This window comes from Symphalangus syndactylus, chromosome 6 (genome assembly GCF_028878055.3).
Source record: "Symphalangus syndactylus isolate Jambi chromosome 6, NHGRI_mSymSyn1-v2.1_pri, whole genome shotgun sequence".
In the NCBI taxonomy this organism is placed as follows: Eukaryota; Metazoa; Chordata; class Mammalia; order Primates; family Hylobatidae; genus Symphalangus; species Symphalangus syndactylus.
In genome coordinates, this window is record NC_072428.2 from 73,568,396 (window position 1) to 73,594,012 (window position 25,617).

The window sequence follows — 25,617 nt, forward strand, 5'->3', positions numbered from 1 at the left end:
AATCTAAGAACACTGTCGGCCTCCACTCCAGAAGGGACATTTCTCCTGCTCCTCATGCTCCAGATGAAGGCTTTCAAGGACCTCTCAGCAACCACAGGATGTAGGATTCCCTCCTATAATACCTGGCATTGCTCATCCCAGCTCAAGGGGTAAAGGAGGGAAAGTCTACAAAGCTCCATCTCAGGGATCTCCCTGGGCCACGGTAGTGTAGGACATGTTGCTCTGAGGTAAATTGAAATGCATTTCTACTTGACAAAGTAATGATGGCAGGGCTTCATCTGAATGCATTTATTCTACCGCTCATGGAGAGGAGTGACATGCCATGTCAGACACATGAGAACACTCTCTGCCTAGTTACCGGTGGCTCCAGATCTTCATGCAGTTATGGAAACCCGTGCTGCAGATTCTGGAGAAGCAGCTCAGACCTCGTGCAGACAAGAGTTCTTCAAGAACCACCTTGGCTATGCAAAGACTATCAGGCTCAACAACAGTCTGAGCTGGATGAGAGATAGAGCAAAGCTCCCAGGAGCAGCAGAAGCTGTAAGAGAGGGAAAAGGAAAGGAAGAAACTCTAGATTTCAGGATATCCCCTTTATCTCTATGAGAATCTCAGCACCCACAAGGCCACCATTCCTTTATCTGACTCCTCTTGGATCCAGGAATTTTCCTGGTTTAAGCCATCCAGGGATAGGACAGGAGATGCCATTTGGCTCTAGGAGCAGAGGAGAGAAACTCAGCGGGAAGAGTATCTCTATGGAAGGAATTCAGTTGAGCATGTTTGTAGGGTCACAGGGCTGGATATGGGTAGAGTCTAGCGTACATGTTCAGAAGCCACAGTTCCCCCCGACCTTCTGATTCTAACAAGTACACAGAGCCAATCAAATGAAGGAGGGGCGGGTCAAGGGAATTCAGGGACAAGGGGAATGAAGGATGATTAGTTGCAGGAGGAGGCTGTTGAGGTCAATAGGCAGACATTCTCTTCTCCTCTTATATTGAGAAACAAGTAATGAAGCTTTAAGATGTTGCTTGTGCTCTGGGCCAAAGGCAGCAGAGCACTGGTCTCTGGTCTCCATATACACTTGACATATTTACTTTCAGTATTCCCAGTAAGATTTTGATTCATTTCACAGGGAATAACACTCACCTACCATGCTTAAATTGCCATACATATTATGAGACTCTACTGATCATAAGTAAGTTTCTCTCAACCTTGAGATCTGGCTTCAGTTTTCTCTATTCTCATTCCTTCTCCTTTATATCAGAAGCTTCATAATAGAAAATGGGGGCAAATATGCTGTGGAGAAATAATCAGTTTACATTTAGATATTTTAATGTAGTTATCACTTCCTAAAAAGCTAGGAAAAAGCTGAAATACATGAAATAGCCACGCGCCTTCGTTTCTAGCCTCCCTTAGGTATCTGCCCAAATATATTCTATACTAGGTCTTTTCTGACCATGATATTATAAATTCAATTTTGGGCCGGGCGCAGTGGCTCATGCCTGTAATCTCAGCACTTTGGGAGGCCGAGACAGGCAGATCACGATTTCAGTAGATCGAGACCATCCTGGCTAACATGGTGAAGCCCCGTCTCTACTAATAATACAAAAAAAATTAACCTGGCCTGGTGGTGGTCCCCTGTAGTCCCAGCTACTCGGGAGGCTGAGGCAGGAGAATGGCGTGAACCCGGGAGGCGGAGCTTGCAGTGAGCTGAGATCACGCCACTGCACTCCAGCCTGGGCGACAGAGTGAGACTCTGTCTCAAAAACAAAAACAAAACACAACAAAAATCAATTTTGTCTATGATACTTTATTTATTTTCCTTTCCTGGTGTATTTTTCTCTAAAGCACTTATCACAATGCGTTTCTCTACCAATTTTTTTTTTTTTTCAAAACAGGATCTTGCTCTGTCATCCATTCTTAAGCATGGTGCCATACCAGCTCACTGCAGCCTTGACTTCCCAATTTCAAGCAATCCTCTCATCTAAGCCAGTGTCTGAGAATACAGGAACATGCCACATCCCCAGCTATTCTTGTTTATCTTTTCTTAGAGATGGGCTCTCACTTTGTTGCTGAGGCTGGTCTGGAACTGCTAAGCACAAGTGATCCTCCTGCTTCAGAATCCTGAAGTGCTGGTATTACAGGCCAGAGCCACTGTGCCAGCTTCACTTTTCAATGTTGTATTTTGACTTGTCGACTTGTGTTTCTCACCCTGCGACCTCATTAGCTCTTTAGGTGCAAGAAAATCTGTCTCATTTGTTCATTTCTGCATTGGCTTAGAATACTTATTAAGACACAGTAGGCACTTGATATTTTGAAGAAAAAAGTATTGTAAGTTATATCCTTAAGGATATCACCTTTAAAACATCAAGATGACCTATAATATAAATAATTAAGCTGATGATATCTCTCTCTTTCTCACAGAGCCAATTTCTTTCTTAGTGCTTGGGAGTGTCTTTAAATTATTTGTTTTTACTTTTCCATCAGGAAATCTTTACTTCTTTCAGAATGTATATGTAATTTCATTTCACCTCTTCTCTTCATAGTATTCATTTTATGTTTGAATTAGTAAATGATCCATACAAATTCTTCAGCCATGCATCTAAGCCCCATCTTGAACTACCCTATGCTACCTTTTCTGCTACATCTCTAAGCACTGCCTCTCTCATCATATGTGTGCTAATCACATATGTGAACTAAGTGGAAATCCAATAGTACAATGGTTTATCTAGTATATAGTTTCCAGCACCCCCCACCCCAATTTACCTGCCTGAAATTCCAAGAAATTTTCTATTTTTTTATGTAATGTAGTTTAATTTTTTTCAGAAAATTACAGAATATAGTTTTAAAACTTTTGACCTATATATACTGTTGACCCTTGAATAACACTGGTTGGAGCTATGTGAGTCACTTATAATTGGAGTTTCTTCCGCTTCTGCTACCCCTGAGACAGCAAGACCAACCCCTCCTTTTTCTCCTCCCTGTCTGATTACTCAACATGAAGATGATGAGGATGAAAACCCTTATAATGATCCATTTCCACTAATTAGATTTAGTATTCCATTAATGAATATTAAATATATTTTTCTTTTGATTTTCTTAATAACATTTTCTTTCCTTTAGATAACTTTAGTGTAAAAATACAGTATACATATAACATATAAAATATGCATTAATTAACTGTGAATATTATCATTAAGGCTTCTAGTCGACAGTAGGCTATTGATAGCTAAGTTTTGAGGAAGTCAAACGTTATACGCTGATTTCTGAGTACATGGGATCTCGGCACCCCAACCACCATGGTGTTCAGGGGTCAACTCTAAGTTTATTAAATATCATTCAAATAATCTGAGAATCTCTTTGTGAAGAAAGACTTTATCTTTCTGTGAAACCCTGTTTATCTCATCCAGTAATTATTGCATTTCATAGTGATAGTGTATTTTATCATGCTTACTGATATTTTATATCATTTCCCAGGAAACAAAATTGTTTTAGCTGAATATTTTGATATTAGCAAGAAATCCTAATAAAAAGTTTGCTCCCATGTTGAAATGATTAGATAGAACCCTTTTGCTATTGTTCTGCTGCTCACAGTAGCATAACAATTGACACCTTGGTTGTGCCCATTGCTCTGGCTGCTACACTGAAGCATATGCTCTCCATGGATTTCTGATAATATTGTGAATTATATTGATATTTTTGAAAGTAATAGCTATATATTTCTAAAGTGTCCAAGAACTGTCACAAAGTTCTATATTTTGTCACAGTATTTTCATTTCTTGAATTATTTCTAAAGAAAAAGTCTCAAATTTGGAAATGAAAGACTGCTTTGAAAAAGACTTGAGTTCTAAAATGATAATAGCAAGTATTTCAAAATAACCTCTTGCCTAAGAGAAGAGAAATTACTAAAGAAGTCGATATTCCCCAATGAGAACATTTTATAATCATTAGAATCAATGATTAGAGTCAGGTGTGGTGACTCATACGTGTAATTCCAGCAATTTGGGTGGGTGAGACAAAACTCCTGAGGTCAGGAGTTTGAAACCAGTCTGGCTAACATGGTGAAATCCCATCTCTACTAAAAAACAAACAAAAAAAACCAGACACACAAACAAACAAAGAAACAAAACTAGCCAGGCGTTGTGGCAGGCATCTGTAATCCCAGCTACTCAGGAGACTGAGGCAGGAGAAGCTCTTGAGCCCAGGAGGTGGCCAGCCTGGACGACAAAGCAAGATTCCATCTCAAAAAAAAAAAGATTATTAGATATACAATATAAGAAGACATTTACAACAAAATAGGAAGTAAGCAGAAAGAATGTAAAGTTGTATATATAATTTGATTAATTTTATTCAACAAATATAGGTAAAACGTAAAGGGAGTTAATCAGTTAGTATAAGCACTGCATTATCTTCAGAGGAATATTGGGAGAATTGTTTCCTTATTGTTCACAATTCTTTCCAATTTTTTTTATGTGGGTAATAGGTCAACAATGAGAATGAAAATGCAAGCAGATTCCATGAAGCTGATTTTCTATCTTTAAAAGAAAAATGATGTTTTCTCTCCCTGACAAAATGCCTCATCATTTGAATTATGGTTTGTTAAGGACACACAGCTTTTTCTTCCTTGAGTATTTCTATATTTGTTTCATTTTCTCCAAATGATAGTAAAGATCCAGTCTGTGTCTCTATAAGATGTTTACAATTCCTGAAACACCTGAGCAGTGCATTGCACGTAATAATAGTAATTTCTCACTAAGTAAATTAAGTTGAATGTTGAATTTCTCAACAAAAACTTTGAAATCTAAGGAAGAGACATGTCTTCATCCTGCTTTTCTTGTACTACTTCTTTCCCCTGTATCAAAGGATACAGGGTGTTAACACAGGATACAGAGAAAGAGAAGTGTGTGTGTGTGTGTGTGTGTGTCTTTGTGCATTTACATGTGTGTAGCCACATCAATTTTTGTATTTGTAGCAATGGATTGTGAATTTGATTTAGAAACCCATAGCAATTTATTGCAATTATGTTTTATTTGATCATCTCATCTGTTTATGAGAGCTGCTAACAGATAGTCTGTGTTTCATTTACTATATACTATTTCAAAATCTGAGTTCATGATGCTAAATTCATAAATGTTGATTAGAGCTGATATCCAAATTATGGGGGTTGTAGTTATTCCTATTTTTCCTTTGTCAACAGGGTGCAGTTGAAAGAACAATATAGACCTCCCATTTCATTCTAAAACTATCTAGTGTGAGTTTAGGTAAGTTATTTAACTCCTGATCCTTTAGTATCTCATCTATGAAATGGGGCTACTAGCCTGCCCAACTTGCAGAATTGCTCTGAAGATTAAAAATCATGTATTGTATAAACATTCAAAACTGTAATTGGCTCATAGGAGGTGATCAGCCAGTTCTAAATGCCAACTGTTAGTAAAACTACATTATAAAAAGTAAGAGATAAATGAATGAATATAATAATTAATGCTTTCTTAATGTAATGAGGGTTTCTCATTAGTTAATTACATTGTGACAGAATGGTATATTGAATTCAGTGACTCATTGTTCATCTACTCAGAGCTTGTTGATACACTTTCAATTAGATTGAATCATTCTTATTGCAATAGCAACCCCATCACTCCTTTTGGACTGTAAGTTCTGTGAAAGCAGGGAGCTTTTGATTCATAGCAGGCGTCCAGATATTGTAGAACGACTGAAATAAGCACCATGTTTTGTGTTCCTAATAGGTTTAGCTTTAAAAATTAACATATTGTTAGTTATCACTTGGTAAATATTTATAATTTGTCAGGCATCTTACTAAACATTACTAGATTATTTTAATTTAATATTAATATTATTTCTGTGAGCAGATTACTAGGAGACCTAAGGTGAAGAAGACTTGCCTATATTTGTATACCTGGGTTTATCAGTTAGTTATTATCGATGTAAATAAAAATCACTATCTTTTTTCCCATTAGCACATGCAGCTGTTTATGTGCTTTCATAAGCTTTAGCAGAATAGTATTTTATAAGATTTAAAAATGAGGTAGCTATGTGTTTTATTGTTCTTAATTTGCATATTATAGGAATTTAAAATACACATTTCATACTTGAAGAACACTGATTTGAATTGCACAGGTCTACTTAAGCACAATGTTTTTAAAAAATACGGTCAGCCCTTTCGATCTGTAGATTTCACATCAGCAAGCAAAGATAGGTAGAAAATCCAGTGTTATTCACTGTAATCCCAAGTACTTAGGAAGCTGAGGAAGGAGAATTGCTTAAGCCCAGGAGTTTGAAGCTGCGGTGAGGTATGATCAAGCCACTGCACTCCACCCTCGCAAAAGAGCAAAATTCCGTGTCTTAAGAAAACATAATAAAATACAGTATTGAAGGAAAGAACCCCACGTATGCAGAGGGCCAACTTTTTATTTTTAAAGATGGTAAACTTTATTTTGCCAAATTATTTTTTTCAAACTTATCTTTTCAAATATTAGTATTGCATACAGAAAATGATTTTGTTAAAAATATCACAAAGTGCCTTCCTTCCTTCCTTCCTTCCTTCCTTCCTTCCTTCCTTCCTTCCTTCCTTCCTTTTCTTTCTTTCTTTCTTTCCCCGGCTCGCTGCAGACTCCCTGCGTCCAGCTCCCATGGTTCTCCTGCCTTGGCCTGCGGATTGCCTGGGATTGCCGTTGTGCGCCACCACCCCTCCCTCGTTTTTCTCCTTTGGCTGGAGGCGCGGTTTCGCCTTGTCGGCCAGGCTGGTCTCCAGCTCCTGACCTCCAGTGGTCTGCCCGCCTCGGCCTCCCGAGGTGCTGGAACTGCAGACGGAGTCTCGCTCACTCGTTGTTGCCCGGGCTGGAGTGCGGTGGCGTGGTCTTGGCTCGCTGCAGCCTCCACCTCCCAGCCGCCTGCCTTGGCCTCCCAGGGTGCTGGGATTGCAGCCTCTGCTGGGCCGCCGCCCCATCTGGGAGGTGGGGAGCGTCTCTGCCTGGCCACCCATCGTCTGGGTTATGAGGAGCTCCTCTGCCCAGCCGCCACCCCGTCTAGGAGAAACGTCTCTGCCTGTCCGCCCATCATCTGGGATGTGAGGAGCGCCTCTGCCCGGCCGCCCTGTCTGGTAAGTGAGGAGCACCTCTGCCAGGCCACCCATACTCTGGGATGTGAGGAGCGCCTCTGCCCAGCCGCCCCGCCTGGTATATAAGGAGCGCCTCTGCCCGGCCACCTATCCTCTGGGAAGTGAGGAGCACCGCTGCCCAGCCGCCCATCGTCTGGGAAGTGAGGAGCGCCTCTGCCCGCCACCCACCGTCTGGGATGTGAGGAGTGCTTCTGCTCGGCCGCCCCGTCTGGGAAGTGAGGAGCGCCTCTGCGCGGCCGCCCCATCTGGGAAGTGAGGAGCGCCTCTGCGTTGCTGCCCCATCTGGGAAGTGAGGAGCGCCTCCGCCCAGCCGCCTCTTCTGGGAAGTGAGGAGCGCCACTGCCCGGCCGCCCATCGTCTGGGATGTGAGGAGCACCTCTACCTGGCCACCCTGTCCGGGAAGTGAGGAGCCCCTCTGCCCAACGGCCACCCCATCTGGGAAGTGACGAGCGCCTCTGCCCGGCTGCCCATCGTCTGGGAAGTGACGAGCGCCTCTGCCCGGCTGCCCATCGTCTGGGAAGTGAGGAGCGCCTCTGCCCGGCCACGCTCTCTGGGAAGCAGTGAGGAGCGCCTCTGCCTGGGCGCCCCATCTGGGAAGACGTGAGGAGCGTCTCTGCCCGGACACCCCATCTGGGAAGTGAGGAGTGCCTCTGCCCGGCCGCCCCTTCTGGGATGTGAGGAGTGCCTCTGCACGGCCGCCCCGTCTGGGAAGTGAGGAACACCTCTGCCTGGCTGCCCCGTCTGAGATGTGGGGAGCGCCTCTGCCCGGCCACCCATCTGGGAGGTCTACCACAGAGACCAGAAGCAATGTTGGCACTGGACGTGGTGGCTTACACCTGTAGTCCCAGTACTCTGGGAGGCCGAGGCGGGTTGATCACTTGAGGCTAGGAGTTCGAGACCAGCCTGGCCAACATGGTGAAACATACGAAAAATACAACAGACAAAGCAACCAACCAACCAAGTGACAACAAAACAGGTCTAACCTGGAGTCATACTCTAATTTTTTCTATTTTCCTCCCTTTCTGATCCTTTATCCCACTTTCTTTTTCTTCCTTTTCCTTCTCCTTCTTCTTTGTCAAATAGAGGATTGAGTTATTATCATTGATCCATACAATGAATGTCCCTCTCTCATTTATTTTCTTTAATTCCCACCCCCTATTTCTATTCCCCATCTTCCCATGTGCAACCATCCTAATATGTTTGATATACATCTTTTTGTTTGTACTTTTAAAAAAATTAAAAAAAAAAAATATAATAAATAAATAAAAATGATTCATAAGAACAAGGATTGGCCAACCATGGTGGCTTATGCCTGTAATCCCAGCACTTTGGGAGGCCGAGGCGAGCGGATCACCTGAGGTCAGGAGTTCGAGACCAGCCTGGCCAACATGGAGAAACCCCGTCTCTACTAAAAATACAAAATTAACCGGGCATGGTGGCACATGCCTGTAATCCCAGCTATTCAGGAGGCTGAGGCAGGAGAATTGCTTGAACCTGGGAGGTGTAGGTTGTGGTGAGCCAAGATCACTCCATTGCACTCCAGCCTGGGCAACAAGAGCAAAACTGTCTCAAAAAAAAACAAAAAAAAAAACAAAACAAAGATTATTTACTCAATTTTTGGTGAATCAGGGAGGTTGTGGTCGTGGGTTAAATGAAGAAATAAATGTTTGCAAAACAAAAATTGTAAGGAGCACCTCCTACTACTTCACCTGCCTGAGTTCAAAAACAATCACGAATATGGAAGGCTTGCTGAGCACTTTCGTATGGCATTGTTTATCATTGTGCCTCATATGATTATTGGATATTTACAGATTTTTATTTGACAATTAAAAAAATATCACAATGTAGGAAGGACATAAATCCAGAAGAAAAGGCTTTTAAGTGAGTCAATTTATTTCTATGGAACAAACCTCAACAATTATTTTTCCTTTAGCTTTGATATGTCAGAACTTTTTTCACAGAATGATACTCATTACATGAGCTTGAATCTGAGAACCTCAGATGTGGCCAATAAAGAACTAATGAAAAATGTGTAAAGTAAGAAAATTATGAATGTTTTTCTAAAAAAACAAAATAAAGCAAAACTGTTACGTTCCATTGGGACTCTTAGCCATGTTTTTCAGAAATATTTTCTTTTTTATTATTGCCTACTTCATTGTCTTAACAATAAGAAGACCAGGATGTCAAAAGGCATTAGGCATGTGGTGAGAGATATATTATGGCCAGTTAACACAAGGGAGGTCAGATGTGGCTCCACATTCCACATCCGCAACTACCTTTCCTCACTGAGGCAGAGCAAGGTAATCCAGAAAGTCTTTTCAGACTCTGAGAATGCTGGACTTACATTATTCGGAAAATCACTTGAAAAGATGAAATATTAAATAATTTACACTAAAATTTGGATTATTATTCTGACAAATCAATTTGATTTGTTTAGTGTTTTTTTCACATTCAGCTTGTTAATTCCACAGAAGAGGGGGGCCTACTTTTCATGTATACGTGTCTTTTCTGCTGGACTTGAGTATGCACAAATTTTGATCTCTGTCAGTGTCCTGGAACCAATCCCCAGAGCTGACTGATTAAGTTCAGTTTTGTTCTGAAATTTTTATTTTGTCTATAGAAATGCATTTTCATGAAGTTATAACTATATTCATTTTATTTCTCATTCCAATATTATTGAGAATTATGAATAATCAACCAATGTTTCTGTAATGAGCATTTATTGATCCTTAGGGTTACCAGATAGACGTTTTTATAGGTAGGAAAAGAAAAAATGATTCCCTGTTATAATATCACTTTTTCTTTTTTTTTTGTACTGTGGAAAAATATCATAGATGATTTCTTGCAAGCCAATAGAAAATTTCAATATATATGTAGTAATGATAAATATAATATTCTCTCATACAATGTAATATAATTTTTGCATATCTTTATTTTCAGTATCTTTTTGTTTCTTATTTTAAAATAAGGTTTATTTTAGAAACTGTAAATATCAAGAAAGCCACAGCAGAAAGTAAATATCTGCCTAATTCCATCAGAAAAATATGAAATCATGGTTATATTCTTGTGTATATAATTCTAGCCCTTTTCCTATTTTAAATATATTTTTGTGTACGTATATGCAAAACCCAGTAAATCTCTCTATATGTAAGGTATATCGTCAACACATCTTTATTTGTTCTTTTTCGTATTTTTGACATTTAGAGGTGTTTTTCTTCCCAAATCTTGACTATTATAATTTTTTTCAGCCAAATATTGACTATCCCCAGGTTGATCTTATCTGTATTGAAAGGAGTTAGGTCATTGGACAGCCAGAAATGGCTCCATCTTTCTGTCCAGGGATTATCAAAGTGTCTGGCTTGGGAGTGAGAGCATGTTTTCAACAGTTCGATTGGTTGGCCAATGGCAGCATATTTTTAACTTACCCATCGCCCCAGCTTATTTTGTTGTTGTTCTTAAGAGACAGGTTCTCACACTGTCTCCCAAGCTGAAGTTCAGTGTGCAATCTTAGCTCAGTGCAGCCTCAAACTTCTGGGCTTGATCAATCTTTCCACCGCAGCCTCCAAAATCGCTAGGACTACAGTCACGTGCCGCAGTGCCCAGCTAATATTTGTACTTTTATTTGTCGAGACAGGGTGTCCCTATGTTGCCCAGGATGGTCTCAAACTCCTGGCCTCAAGCAATTCTCCCACTTAAGCCTCCCAAATTTATGGAATTACAGTAATGAGCCACCGCTCCTGGCCTTATTTTTCTCTTCAGAGTTTGTCCTTCCTTTCTAGGTCTATGATATGAAAATGTCTTTGCCCGTTCCATAAAACATTCGTCTGTCGTGGTCATATGAAACATTACAAAATTATTTTTGATGTTTCTTCATGTTTTATGTTAAGTATGCTAACATGGTAGTGTGGCTTTTTTAAAAAGGACAAAAAAAACCACAATAGATGGTTGACTAATCACAAACAGGACTTTAAGGATCACAGTTGTGCTATCATTTATTATGATATATTAAAAAATCAGCACTTATTTCTAATGTGCCTTGAGACAAACCATTTAGCAACTTGATTTCTCAGACCTCACTTTCCTCCTCTGGGAAATACTAATATCAACTGTGTGTAGTTTATCTTGAAGAATTAGAAAAATTGTAAGTAAATACTTTATTACCAAGCACGATTGCTGTGGTTATTTTATCGTTGTTGCTGTTGTAGCATTGAAGCACTTACCACTTTAGGTTATTTGTTCAACGTCAAATATTATTAATTAACACATATTTCATAAACCAGTCTTTTCCATTTTATTTATTTATTTAATTTTTAAAGGATGGAGCCTTGCTTTGTAGCCCAGCCTGGATTGCAGTGGCATGGCATGATCTCAGCTCACTGTGACCTCTGCCTGCCGGGTTCAAGCAATTCTCCTGCCTCAGACTCCTGAGTACCTGGGACAACAGACACGTGCCACCATGCCTGGCTAATTTTTTGTATTTTTAGTGGAGACGGGGTTTCACCATGCTTTCCAGGCTAGTCTCGAACTCCTAACCTCGTGATCCGACAACCTTGGCCTCTCAAAATGCTGAGGCTACAGGCTTGAGACACCGCACCTGACCATAATAGTCTTTGGAGTTGATTTAATGTGGAAGTTTGGTTGACAAGTGGCTGGTTCAAATTGTTAAATTAGAAATATTCAATGTTAGAATTGTAGAGTGCCCTTGTGTTTCTCTTCCATATCATTTGGGCAACTAGTAAACAGTGTACTGTTTTATCAACAGGTATGTCATCTATGCTCCAAGCAGCCACAACAAGTATTCAGGGAGTCATTTCCAGGAATTTCTAATACTCTGTTTGATATTGAAAGGAAAGTGGACCCATGCAAGGCTAAGGGAGAAGTGAAGAGAAAGCTTTGTTGCAGACTTCACAGGGCAGGCAGCTTCAGAGGCTTTGAAACAAGTAGCTTAAGAGGATTAGTTAGAGAACCCATAGTGAATTTGTGTGGTATGTCACTCAGAAAGAATCATGATGGGTATATTGATGTATCTTAAAATTAGTATTTTATAAACAAAGATGGGTAGTATATACAGTTATGTGAGTTTTCATATATTTGTCTGTGTATATATTTTTTCTTTTATTTTCTCGTTGTGGATTAAAAATAACAAATCAAAATTTATAATTATACAAGATTATTCTGAAGTAGAAGAATCAAAGTCAGTATTAAATCCAAGGGGAATGGACAAATATCGTAAAACTCTCATCTGGCATTTTCAGGGAATCAAGTCTAATGTGTCCATGTCGCTTCATACGTGGGAAAACATCACTTTGTCATAGAGCACACTGCGGAATATGCGCAACTGCTCCAAGCCAGAGGCCTCACGCCCTGCCTGGCCTCCCAAGGCTGAGAGGATCACTATCTCAGCGCACTAGTTGGGACACTGATTAAATTACACTTTTAGTATATGTAATCACTCTATAGCATAAGAAATCACTATTTTTTATTAAAATATTTTATTTATGTAAAAGACTATAATATAACACACAAGTATAGAGAAAAATAGTAATGAACATTTGTGAACCTACTAGCCATATTAAGAAAATAACATTTCCAATATCTTTGGGTTCCCCGTGCATTAATGACAGTTGTGCTTTTTCACTGTCTTGAATTTTGTGTTTATCTTTATTACCTCTCTTATTCTTTATAATTTTATCACACATGGCTATATTATTTACATGTTTTATGGTTTGGCTTTAGGTAGTTTTGAACTTTTTAAAATAAAATCATACCATGTGTAGTTTCGTGGTACTTGATTTTTTTACACTGGTCTTTAAGTGTTCAGATAGAAAGATAAGTAAATACATAGATAGATAGATAGATAGATAGATAGATAGATAGATAGATAGATAGGTAGATAGCATTTATTCAAATGAAAGGAAGATTCAGGGTCTGTCAAGACAGAGAAAACATATAATAATGTGAATAGGGAAAGTTAATATAAAGAATGATTAATTATAACAGCATTTGAACAAGGAAATATTGTGTAGTAGAACGTAAGAAGTCTAAATAAAACGTGATGAGCACATATATGGAATTGCCATTATTTCCAGGGTGAAGTTGGAGTAGCCAATGAAGACTCCCCTCACCCCTTGGCTTCACTGAATGTTAAGAAGTCGCTGTGTTGTTGCACTTGAAAAACTTGCTTTCAATCCACACTTCAGAGCTCCCCAGAAACTTGCCTTCTGGGCCACTTGTAAAGCTGTTTACAAAGAAATGTCATGCCAGACAGGCTCCACTTCAGATTTGGCAAAGGGCAGTATCAGGAGAAGCTCATGGCTGCTCAGTTCTCCTGGCCACCATGAACTTCAGGAAGTGGCTGCTATAGCAGCTGCCTGAACTACACAATCTGGGCATTGGTGTATCCCTGTATGCCCTCCGGGCCAGACACGGGAGGTGTCATTTCCAAAGCAGATTGGAAGCGCATTTTCGGAATTTCTCTCCAATGTTTTCTACTCACAAAGATTGACATCTTAAAACGTGGCAAAGGAAAAAATATTTAAAGGGTCCAGATCTATTTATGTAAACAATCAAGAGTGAGTTTTTAGTGGAAAACCCAAACTTGGATAAATGGTGCATAATAATATATACTTGTTCATTTTCCGCTGTTGTACATTTGGAATGATTTTTGTATTTTGATTTTGTGAACATGTCTCCTAATGTAAATAGCCAATAGATTCTCTTTCCGGACAGTATCTTCCGATAACTGGAATGTCTGGGTTATAAAATTGGTGGATCGTCAATTCTATTGGGCAATGCCACAGCGCTTCAAAGTAATTTTATTTATTTATATTTCCACTGACAAGGTAATCATGTTATACAAAATAATGGAAGTATAGATGATTGTGGCAAGTTAAAGAAATACAAGGAACTCACACTTACTAGAATCCAAGGCATTTGTGGGAAGAACAATTCATACACTGAGCACCAAATACATCAAGTATGTTTTGTTTGACATCGAGAGGAGTGTAACTACTTTCTTGTAGTTTATCAAAATCCCATAATAAGGTTAAGCAGGTAGGAATATAGGCACATTTCCATTTCAGAAAGCATTCTGGCCTAGATAGAAGAGAAGGATATCAACCCAGGAAGGGAACAGAACTAATATTTTGTGTGTGTGTGTGTGTGAGACAGGGCCTCACTCTGTCACCCAGGCTAGAGTCAGTGGCACAACCCTGCTCAATGCAACCTCAGCCTCCTGGGCTCAGGCAATCGTCCAGCCTAAGACTTAGCTGAGGTTACAGGCATGCACCCTCATGCCTGTCTAGTTTTTGTATTTTTTGTGGAGATGGAGTTTCACCATGTTGCCTAGCCTGGTCTCGAACTTCTCAGCTTGACTGGTCAAGCCACCTCGGCCTCCCAAAGTGCTGAGATTACAGGCATGAGCCACCATGCCAGGCCCCACAATCTTTTCTCATGACAACTGCTGTCACTTAGACTTTACTATCAGAAAAGATAAGACTATCCTCATCCTTTGGGTTTCAGCTTAGGTGTCATTTCTTTTAGGAAGACTTTTAGGATGACTGTCCCTTCCTTTGTATCAACTACTAGACCATGAGCTCCTTAAGGACTTAGTCTTGGTTTTTTTTACACTTTTTTTTACAAATTTTACTTTAATTTTTGGGATACATGTGCAGAACGTGCAGGTTTGTTACAATTTTGGCTCCAATCTCTACCAGTAAGGAGAGTCCATAGCAGACACTTATTTTGTGAGTAATGAGAGTAGCGCACATAAGAGACCCTCTGACACATTCTGTGCTTTGAAAAGAAGAGCTGCACTGCACACTAGGATTTCCACAATGCCTTTGCTATGGGGTTTGGCCGAGCATGCCCACAGGCTTTTTGTGATGTCATTGATAGAGGGTTGGACAGTATGGTAGATGTAGGACAGTGTGCATATTATTATTCAAAAAAGTGGACCAAAGCCTGCACAATACTTGAAAGCTTTGTCAACTTTCAATCAATTCTGTCAGCATGCAAGAAGCGTCCCCTCAAAATATTGTATGAAATTTGGTGGCTTAGGAAGACACTTTGGCAACATATTTAATGTCACTGAAAGGAAAACAGTTTTCAGAGACAGACTGCCTGGTTTCTAACCCTAGTTCTCCTACTTAATTAGGGTATGCCTATGGACAAATTATTAAAGTTTCCTGTTCTTATGTTTCTTAATCTTTAAATGAGTATAAAATATTATTTATCTTATGGGGTTGCTGTAACAATTAAGTAAGTTAGAAAATGTGAAGCACTTAGAACAGTTTTTAGCACAGAATTGGTGATCAATAAATGTCTGATATTTTCACTTGAATAACAGAGTATTTTTTAGTTAGGTAAGGAAATACTGCTTTTTCTCTCTTACTTACCCTGCATGATAACATTTGTAGTAAAATAGATAACTTTTTCAGCTTCTAGCACTAAAATTTGCAACTATTTTTTATTCTTTCATATGCATCTCATAAGTTGCTTATTGTTTATTTCTGTCTAATACAGGGCATTCTACAAAATGTAGAATCAAATTTTTACTGAGAAATGAGAATACCAGAAAGTCTTTCTTCTCTACACTTAGGTAGGTAATATGCAACATTTTAAGAAGTGTTTGAATCTGTTTCCAAAGAACAACATTTGTTGAAAAGTAGGCATACATATATCTATGATTACCTTTTCTTAACTTTATTGGATATATTTTTTGAAGCATAATGCTGATGAAATGAAACTTCAGAAAACATACTAATTTGCAATGCCATGGACTGATTAAAAAGACAGCCACTTCATCTTTTTCTAGGATATGCTGACTTTTATGAATTTTATAATTTTGTAAATGTCTCTTAATATGTAAATGGTGACTTTTATATAGATTTCTACTTTTTCAACTTCTAGCAAAGTTTGTTAATTTTAAGTTTATAGAAATGACCTAAATCCCCAAACATTAGTTAATTTATGAATACAACTACGTATAAACATTGGTGATTTATTAAATCATGGTAAATGACAACAAAATCTGTTAGTATGGCAACCGTGTTACAAATAACTTTCATGCATTATTAAAGATAATTATGGACATAATTATTGTGTAAATAACAGCCAGGTGCCATGGCTCATGCCTGCAATCCCAGCACTTTGGGAGACCAAGATGGGCGGATCACCTGAGGTCAGGAGTACCAGACCAGCCTGGCCAACTTGGTGACACCTTATCTCTACTAAAAATAGCAAAATTAGCCGGTCACGGTGGCAGACACCTGTAATCCCAGCTACTTGGGAGGCTGAGGCAGGAGAATCACTTGAACCTGGGAGGCAGAGGTTGCAGTAAGCTGAGATCATGCCATTGCACTCCAGCCTGGTTGACAGAGGGAGATAGCATGCCAAAAATAAAGTAATAATAATTATTATTATTGTGTAAATTAATTATTATATAATTTAAAAAATATGAATACATAACATTGTTATAGATAGTTATGTACATATATATGTAAAGTTTCAGTTTTAAAATTATTCCAAAAGGTGGATAAATAAAAGAGTTTTTATTTTACAAATCCATCATTGGGAAATAGTCATAAAATAGTAAAAATAAGAAAAACAGCTAATTATATCAACCATTATATATACGATTTTGTGAAAAACAATTAAGTTCCTTGTCATACTTTTTTAAACAAGAGAGTTACACAGCACAGATGTGTTGGTAATCTCAGTTAATGTTTTATCTTTGAACATATTCAGATAAATAACGGCAAGGCACTTAAGCAATTATAATTTTAAAACAGAGTGAGAAACAAAATTTTAAAGTTAGCATGTGGCCCGGTGCAGTGGCTCACACTTGTAATCCCAGCACTTTGGGAGGCCAAGGTGGGCAGATTATCTGAGATCAGGAGTTTGAGACCAGCATGAGCAACATGGTGAAACTTCGTCTCTACTGAAACTACAAAAATTAGTTGAGCGTAGTGGTGGGTGACTGTAATCCCAGCTACTTGGGAGGCTGAGGCAGGACAATCACTTGAACTCGAGAGGCAGAGGTTGCAGTAAGCTGAGACCCAGCCATTGCACTCTGGCCTTGGAGAGAGAGCGAGATACTATCTCAAACAAACAAAAACAAAAACAAAATAAAAGAAAAATTAGCATGTGATAATATTTAGTGAAATAATTGTTATACTTAAAATATTTCTTTGACTACCCTGTGTTAAGTCAACTTTCTTGCATCTCATTCCAAACTTGTCTGTTGAGCTTTGAGCCCCCAAGTGTGGTTTTCAATACTTTATAAACCTAATCAGCCAAGGTTGGTGTCAACCTTTTCAGACATTGTAGATGAGACAACATTTCCCTAAGATTGGGTATGAGGAAGGTGAAAGCAATAGAATAGTATATAGAGTATATAGAGTATATAGAGTAAAAATATGGTAGAAGTAAAATAACTGCATAATGCGGTGTATGGCTAAATGTTTTTTAACATGTAGGTGAATCAGACATGGAAAAATCCTAAAAGAGAGATAAATAGAGGAAATAATTGACTCAGTAACAAATGTGAAGAAGCGTCACAGTGACAGAAACCAGGAGTCTTTATAAATGTTTGATTTAAAAAGGGAGAGAGAATAGGAACATTGAAAAAGATGGACAGAAAAAGATAGCAAATATTCAAGACTCCTTGAAAGAGTGAGGCAGAAAGTTTATAAATTGCTTGATTACTCCCAGCATATAATTATTTGAAGTTTTCTATTGAGAGTGAGAACATGTAATTCTTTTAACCAAACATCTCTGCAGCACTATGTGTCATTAAGGAAGAGGATAATCAGTATTCAATATCAAAAGATGCATATATTTCTAGAAGAGGAGGAGCAACTGCATCTGCAGGCACTGGAAAGACAAGCAAAAGAGCTTTTCCAACAAATACAAGTGAAGTGAGAATGACCCAACATTTAGAAGGGACGAAAGACACATACAGAGAGCTGTGGGAGACATGCCGCATGCCTGACGGGGAGCTGCTCCAGGTGAGGAGGGAGGGTCCATCCTCAGAGACAGGAAGCCTTTGCTGGACAGTGCTGCCAGGACATGCAAATATCACCTGCATATGTCACTACTCTAAGCTAAGTGACACATGATGTCTGACTTCCACCATTACATTTCTCCATTCACTTATTACTGCATACTTTGGTAATCTTTGGGAAATTTTTGCCATTTTAGCTGATAGCATATAACAAAGTTCTCTTCAATATAATTTGGAGTACTATCCACACAGAGAGATCATCCAAAATCATTCGAACTCCAGGCCAGGGGAAGGTTAGTAATACTCCATTTACATGCCCTAGTTCCTCCTCAGTCTGATGTCCCAGACAGCAGTGATTTGCTGAAGACATTGAGGGGTTTCCCCTTGCCTGGGCAAGATTTCTCAAAGGTGCTCATCAATGTCCATGTACTGTTTCTCATATGTTTCTCTGTTTTGTTTTAATAGTTGTCACGTGTGGTCAGAGCTTTCCTTGGAAATAAGATTAGGAAATTAATGACACTGGAAACCTAGATATCCTTGCTTTACTCCACCATCTCTTGCTGAGCTCCTTTCTTCTTAATGCCCACTGATGAAGCTTTCTATTGTTTAGTTGAGGTTCTGTTATTAATGTAGCCTTGAATGATTCCTTAGCAGGAAATAAAAAGATATACATTATTAAAACACTAAAACAGAAAGAAACAAGAGTATGAGAAAAGATGCAGAAGGAAAAATCTCTCATAATTCACATTATCTTTTATATTTTTGCAGGATGTGGGAAATGTATGTTTCTAAAGGTTCTCTTATCTATGGTTTTCCTCCTTCCTCGTTCTCTTCCCCTCTGAGGCCTTTCTTTTGCTTTGGTTGTACATGAAAAGTTGGTTTCATGATGATTTATTGTGACCTCCCATATATGAGGCAAATAGTGTCCTAAGACCCTACGTGTGAGCGCCTGTGAGCTCATTGTAACTTCATGGAATGTAATTACTTTATGGTTATAAATGGGATAACAACCTTGAATGTGTACATTTGTTAATTAAGTTATTGTATTTAATAAATTATTGTGGAATCTTTACTAGAACATCAAGAATTTTTTTTGTACTAGTTTTGTTGAGATTCATTCACCGACCGTGAAAGTCATGTTCTAATGTATTTAATTCAGAGATTGTTAGTATATCACACTTGTGTAGGCATCAGAGCTCTCTACTGCCTGTGCACTTTTATCACTTCCAGAACAATCCCAATACACATTAACACTTATTCTCCGTTCACCCTCCCCCATTCCTTGACAGCACTTAATCTACTTTTTATGTTTTTGCATTCAGGTAAATAAAATCATAAAATGTAAGTTCTTTTTTTAATCTGATTCCTTTTTCAGAGAGTATGTTTTCAGTTTGTACACACTGTAAATCATTTGTCTTAGTGGTATATTTGAACCAGGCTGGGATAGAATAATGAAGTGGTGGATATCTTACCTTACAAAGAATAAAAAGTGTGCTTATTTTCTTTTTAAGTCTGAGCAAGTTAAGTTGACCTCACAGACTTTATTGTTTCTCAACATCCTCGTTATTAATCACATTTCAGCTCATACAACAGTTTTTCAGTGCCGAGTTGCTCTGCTATTACATCTTCTCTGAATATATTATATCAGATTATAATATTCAGAAAACCCTTATACTTATTACTTGCACATTGAAAATTCCAAGGGGGCAATGGCAGTATTTGCCTTCTTTGCTAATATATTACAATTATTCAATGCAACTTTTAGAATAGATCATACAATAAATAAGATGAGTAAATGGATAAGTAGAGGAGTTAATATGTATAAATACTATTCTAACATTAAGAAAGTTTTCCAAAATATAAGTAACAAAATAGGATAGAACATACTAATGAATATCTATCAAAAGATAGGAAATAAATTGATTTTCAGATTCATATCAAAGATAACACTATTATGTTAGGGTTTAAAATAATTGTAGCATAATTTTTACAGGGTTGATATCAATTGTCTTAGGTTTTTTAATATAAACAATCAAAAGAGGAAGCTTCCTATATAAGATGATGGGGAACAGGAACAAGACTTAGAATAAAGGAGGCTGTCCTTATTAAAACTGACATATAAATTTAATTACTTACTAAGCATAAAGTGGTATAAACCTTCTTATGCAGTAGAAAGAACAAACTTTTTTTACATTTTAAATAAGAATCCAGATGATAGAGAATGGAAAATTCTACAAAAGAATATAATAGCTACGTCTCCTAGCACACCGGCTTATGTGATCTAACAAAGACCACGATTTTGAAATGATTCAGAAGGTGCATTTCTCTCACATGTTTGTACCAATATAGGAGTTGGTCAAGAAGAAGACTGACATCTTCAACAAGTGAATTTTACCTCTTTGGGCGGGAAACTTCCATTTATTACCATGTCCCATGCAGCAGGAAAGCCAGAAGCAAAGTAGGAGGGACAAGAGTATTTGGCTGTAAGGAAATCACCTGGTGTTTCTCACAATGCTTTTATTCCTGTCCTATAGGTTCAAAATTAGGCAGAGGGGACACTAAGTGGTAATGTATCTGGGAATGCTGTTTACACTCTAAACCATATTTATTCTTATCATTTGATTCATAAAACAAATTAAATGACTGGCACAACTGAAAATAACCCAAGAGATTTGTTCAATGAAACAAAGTTGAACCTCAAAGAAATAGATAAGCTGCTGCCTAAGGTTAGCACCAGTTATTATTCAAGAGTGAGTAAACCCTGCTTTTTACCACTGTCGAGGTGTCCAGTGTCGTCCTTTTTAGAGCCTGGCGAGCTGAGGGTTATGTGGCAAGAAACATCTTATTTATATTTTAGTCCCTTAAGTGAATGATTTTGATAGGAATGATTCTCCAAATTTTGAAGATACTTTTCAGAAATATTCTCTTATTCCTTCACTCTATATCACATAGACTATAATAAACTGTCTCTCTTCTGCCTCCACATTTTTCATGCAGAACATTAGGAGTTAGCAGAGAGAAAGCCTATCACCAGCTTCTTTTGGACTCGCTGCCTTTTTCCAAGTGATCTGAGATGATAAAATTATTCACCTCAGGGCTCCAACCCAGCACTCCTTTTTGATTTTTACCTATGTTTTCTGAGCTTTTCTGTTGATGTTAAAACTCTATGCAACAGTCAAAACCTCATAATTTAATTACATTATTTGTTGCTAGATTTCAAGGGAAATATTTTCCTGACATTCTGCTAATTTAGCTCACATTCACTTTGTCAGGAACACAGAATTAGCTACTTTACGATCACTTAGTATTTGACTCTGATTTTGGAAGATGAAAAAGTTTTTGAGTCTATTTACCATATTTTCTTAGCCATTTAACCAAGATAATCTTATTCTGTTGATTCTCCTAGAGATACTTATTTATTCTCTTCACCTGTCAGAATTTATGTTAGAATATCACGAAGACTTACTAACAATTGAAATAAGTCTAAGAGAGACCACTAAGAACATTGTCAATCATTAATACAGAAATCTTGAACTTCCTGAGATTTTTATCCCTGAAAGAAGTTATTTATCAATAGCCTGGTTATAGTTTCTTTTAATACAAGAATTTTCACTCTTCTATAGTACAAAAAGTAAAAACTGATAAAGAGGATCACTTGGAAAAAATTAATCTAACAAAACCGAGACACATTCTTGATGCACTTTCTTTCTGTACTAAATTTAGGAGACATGTAAATGGCAGGTTTCCTAAGTGAAATAAGACAGACACACAGACAAAAATACTTCATGGTCCCACTCATATTTGAAATCGTTTTTTCAAAGTTCAATACATTAAAAACGGTGGTTACATTCGTGGGAAGAAAATAGGTAAATGAAGGGTAAAAGTGGTAAAGGTGCAGTAATGTAGAATAAATGAATCTGATGTACAACCTGTAGGTATATTAGATAATCTTGTATTGTTTATGGGAAATATTCTGAGAGACTAGATTTTTGGTATTCTCACATAAAAAAGAAACACAGCTAAGTGATATGATCGATTTGTTAATTTTCTTCATTATAGTAATCATTTCCTTAGGCACATGTATCTCAAAACGACATATTGTGTACCTTGAAAATATAAAATAAAACAAATTAAAACATAAAGATAATTTTGTTCTTGCATCTAAGCTGAAAATAAGTGAAGACTGGGTCAGTAATAACAATGCTTTGCTGAATTAAGAGAATTCTAATAAAATGTTTTTAGTTGGGAAGCTGTCTGTATTAAATAAAACTGATCTAAAGCTGGTTACAGGGGCCATACATATAATCCCAGTACTTTGGGAGGCCAAGGCAGAAAAATCACTGGAGGCCAGGAGATTGAGATCAGCCAACTCCTGGGCTCAAGTACTCCACCTGCCTTGGACTCCCAAAGTGGTGGGATTACAGTCACGAGCTACCGTGACTGGCCTTTGCTTTATTTCACTCACTGTAACATCCTGTGGAATCATTCATGTTGCAAATGATATGATTTCTTTCCTTTTTGAAGCTTCATAGTATTCTATAGGGTATATATAACAGTTTTAGTGTTGTTTTATTGCTTTGTTTTGAGACAGCGTTTCGCTCTTGTCGCCCAGGTTGGGGTGCAGTGACTTGATATCGGCTCACTAGATCCCCTGTCTCCCAGGTTCAAGTGAGTCTCCTGCCTCAGCTGAGATCAGAAAGGCAGAACCTGCCTCACAGGTTCAAGTGATTCTCCTACCTCAGCTGAGATGAAGAGGCAGAATTATCATGCCCAGCTAACTTTGTGTCTCTAGTACAGATGGGGTTCCACCACGTTTGCCAGGCTGGTCTTCAACTCCTGACCTCAAATGATCAGCCATGCTTGGCCTCCCAGTGTACTGGCTTTACAGGTGTGAGCCACTGCGCCCTGGGGCCCATTGAGGTTTTAATTTGCAACACTGGTCTGTAGTGAGAGACTGGACGAATTAGTTGGGTTGTAGGCCTTAATAGACAATTAGGTAAACATCAGGAAAACAGCAATGTACTCAGAAGAGAATACTTTTACAGCACCCAAGAGAAGTCAAACATCTGTAGTAGGCGTAGAAATGTAATTAAAATGTAAATGAGGCACTATATTAATCACTAGGCTTTTCAGAAACACTCTACCCTATTCTGACAAAAGTGTGGTATTTCGAGGCAGCATTGAATTGATAAACTACGTATTTGAAATAGGTATTGATATATGTCCATTGTCACGGAAACCTTCGTGTCCTTGGATTGAGGAATCTCAAGGTTGTATAATGTGTCTAAGTAAACTGCCCAAAAGAACCTGAATCAAATATACAAAAAAGTTATTTCCCCACTGGTATTTTTTATTATACCTTAAGCTGTAGGGTGCATGTGCCCTAAGAGCACGCTTGTTCCGTAGGTATCTATGTGCCATGCTGACCTGCTGCACCCATCATCACATCATTTAACTTAGGTATTTCTCCCAATGCTATCCCTGCCCCCGCCCTCCACCCCGTGACAGGCCCCTGTGTGTGACGTTCCTCACCCTGTGTCCGAGTGTTCTTATTGTTCAATTCCCACCTATGAGTGAGAACATGGGGTGTTTGGTTTTCTGTCCTTGTGACAGTTTGCTCAGAATGATGGTTTCCAGCTCCACCCATGTCCCTGCAAAGGACACGAACTTATCCTTTTTGATGGCTGTATAGTAATCCAGGGTGTTTATGTGCCACATTTTCTTAATGCAGTCTATGCTCGTCGATGGACAATTGGGTTGGGTTCCAAGTCTTTGCATTCTGAATAGTGCTGCCATAAATATACGTGTGCACGTGTCTTTACCCTAGCATGATTTATAAACCTTAGGGTGTATACCCGGTAATGGGGTCGCTGGGTCAAATGGTATGTCTAGTTCTAGATCCTTGAGGAATGGCCACACACTCTTCCACCAGGTTTGAACTAGTTGACTCTCCCACCAACCTAGGCAAACAGGGTCTGGAATAGACCTCCAACAAACTCCAACAGATCTGCAGCTGAGGGACCTGACTGTTAGAAGGAAAACTAACAAACAGAAAGGAATAGCATCAGCATCAGCTAAAAGGACATACACTCCATAACCCCATCGGCAGGTCACCAGCATCAAAGAGCAAAGGCAGGGAAAACCGCCAAGCCGGGGAGGAGCCAGAGCAGAAAAGCTGAACATTCTCCAAACCAGAGTGCCTCTTCTGCTCCAGAGTCTCGCTCTGTCGCCCAGGCTGGAGTGCAGTGGCGCCATCTCGGCTCACTGCAACCTCTGACTCCTGGGTTCATTTCCCCTACCTCAGCTTCCCCAGTTGCGGGGATTATCGGCACCCGCCATCATGCCCGGCTAATGTTCGCATTTTTCGTTTGCATTTTAGACAGGATCGTGATCCCTCCTGTTTAAAATTCCCACTGAAACTCTGCTCGTGAGGACAGCTGATCTGGGCACAATGGTTTGCACAGTATTTGGTTTTCGTAGACACTGCAGGATTCACCTTCCGTATCTTCTCATCTCCTCTTAAAACAAGCTATACATTGGTAAACGGCTGATTCCTTTGGGGCGTTGTCCTTATAAGCTTTTCATAAAACATCAGTGACTTCTTCGTTATTCCGCCCGAGATTCACCATACATTTGATGTTTGTTCGGGCTGCAGTTTTAGCGGAATTCATGATGCTCTGATAGGAGTCCTTTTCAACCGATGTCTCATCCTTCTTAGTGCCTCACACTAGATCTAGTTCAGAAAGTTTCTAACAAGTTAGTACAAGTTAATTTTAGTGCAAACAAACTAAAATCCATGCATAGATTTTCAGCATGTATATTTTCTATGAAGTTTTTGAAGACCCCGTGTGTTGAACGTTGCCCACGTCCTGGGAGAGAAGTGGTTGCGGTCCGCTTCCTGTCCTCAAACTTCCCACGGTGGAGGAGTGCACAGAGCAGGGAAAGGCAAGCCCAGACAGATCCTGCCCACTAGCAGGCAGTAGACGGCTGGCCCAGTCCCGGCTCCGTGGGGGTGCTGTGTGGGCCCGAGCAAGTTGAGCAACCTCCCTGAAACTCAATGTGCAGCTAAGTGGCTCAGTTCCACTAGCCATTATGGTACTGCTGCGCAGGGATCGTTAAGCCTCTCAGGAAAAGCAAGCTAGCTCCAAGGTTAGCAACCAGGAGTTCGGGTTGCTTCCATTAGCAGACCCTGAGCTCCCCCCAAAGCTGGAGTCTGGTGGAAGATGAGGTTCAGTGTGATTGGATGGAAGTAGCAACGTAATGAAGGAGAATTCCCACCCTCTCTCACAGAAGAGCCCTGTGCATCTATTAATTCGGTGCGCATCCGCGGCGGCACTCCTTGAAGGCGCCAGTTGGGAGAGGAGCAGAGCCGGGCAGGTGCTCCCGAAGGCAGCGAGATGTTGCGAGCCACAGCTCCCTGCTGGTTCCCACCTGGCTATCCAGAAGCGAAGAAGGCGACCGAGGAGGCGGCCCTCGAGGC